This window comes from Arachis hypogaea, chromosome 16 (genome assembly GCF_003086295.3).
Source record: "Arachis hypogaea cultivar Tifrunner chromosome 16, arahy.Tifrunner.gnm2.J5K5, whole genome shotgun sequence".
NCBI lineage: Eukaryota > Viridiplantae > Streptophyta > Magnoliopsida > Fabales > Fabaceae > Arachis > Arachis hypogaea.
The window spans coordinates 18,118,310-18,120,313 of record NC_092051.1 but is presented as its reverse complement, the minus strand read 5'-3'; positions in this window follow the sequence as shown (position 1 = coordinate 18,120,313).

Here is a 2,004-nt window from a genome sequence, read left to right as displayed (position 1 = left end):
TTGCAAGTTTCATGGACTTCCATTAGAAGATCTTCATCAGTTCTTAGCTGAATTCTTGCAAATCTGTGACACTGTCAAGACCAATGGGATTAGGGGTGTAATCGGCTCGGTTCGGTTCGGTTTTGGACCGAAAACCAACCGAACCGACCTGATCGGTTTTTCCAATAGGCCAACCGTTCGGTTGGCTGCTGCTTGAGCAACCGAACCGAACCGAACCGAACCAACAGCGGTTTGGTTCGGTCGGTTTTTCGGTTTTTAACACCTGCTTATCTGAATTTAAAATGCTATAAAATGATATTTAAAACCTTCAATAAACTAGAATAACAAGAGTTTATTACATCCAAATCCAATACAAATTCAACTTAATTAAACATAAAACAAAGACAATTAAAAATGTCTAGCAAAACAAAAATAATAAACACAAACAACAACAATAAACACAGTTTAAACCGAAACATTCACTTTTAAACAAACAAAAGCCAAACAGCCACCATGTTTAGTCAGAATCTACACCAGACTCATCCTCATCTTCTCCGGTTGGTGCAATTTCTACAAAAATAAAATAAGAAAATCAATATAGATTATAAACATAATATAGATTATAAATTATAAACATAAACCATAAAGGGAACTACAAATTTCTTTTTTGCATACCTAAGCAGCCAATCAACAATTAGTTATATATTAACAAAGAAATTAAATTTGGTTGATATCAATACCTTCCACCAATAAAATAAACAACCTCTATATAAAATAAACCAATATCTTCCACCAATGAATCCACTTGACAAAAGTGCAGAGTTAAAGAAGCAGAAAAGTGAACAAAAAATAGACCTTTGGTAAGACAGAACAGAGATGCAGAGATATCCATCACAAATAAAAAGTGATAAATAAATGTCATAAGATTTTTAAAATAAATTCATTCTCTTTTAAGTGATATCTAAACTGCCAACATTTTATGTGTGATAATTGATAACCATTCCAACAAGAAACTACCTTCTTTTTTTAATCTTTTTCTCTGTTTACGTTAACCACACTTCTCATATAATAAGTTGCTTGAGTTTTAGAATTTAATAATCATAACTATGTAATACTAAGAAATGGTTAAAAAAGTATTGTTAGATAATAGAAAGGCTTATGCACATCATATGCCTACAAGTACAAACCTAAAACAAGTTTTAAGCACTGTTGTTAACACAATCGAACTATTTTAGTTATTCATCATGCATCACTGTCATATCACTTAATAGTACTGGCAAAGTCATAAAATAGTTGACCAATATTCGCAAAGATATCATGGTCTCTTTTCAGCATCTTTAAGTAACATTTCAGAAATATACTAAAACTCAATATTTACTTTATCATGTAAAAGGCAACATGAAAAGGCAGTTCACCACATGGTTAGCAGCTTAATCAAACAAATGATAAATGAAGGAATCACCTGCAACTTATGGTTATCACCAAGAATAAGAGGTTGCTGATTCACCCCCAAAAATAAGACACATTCAACACAGCAACATTTTCTTAGATCTAATAACTCTATAACTTCATTTTTTCTGTTCATTAACTCTGTATATTTTTAAATAAGTCTTCTAAATCACTAAACATACAATTAGAAACTCACATAACAATACAAATAAGCCAATGATCAGTATCACAAGAACAAGAAAGAGCAATCAAAGAGACTCACTAGTAGTTAACAAAAACAACACAGCAACATTAACTAAAAAACAAATCACTAAACATTTGTATATTTTCAACACAGCAACATTTTCTCAGATCTAACAACTCCAGAACTTCATTTTTTCTGTTCATTAACTCTGTATATTTTTAAATAAGTCTTCCAAATCACTACACATACAATCAGAAACTCACATAACAATACAAATAACCAAACACAAAATCTAACCTCTGACGAAGACATAGTTATGTTTCGTTTTGGGTTTTTGCAGGAGAGGGACTGGTTGTTCGACGGCTCGGCCTCTGGAGTCTTGCTCGGCGGCT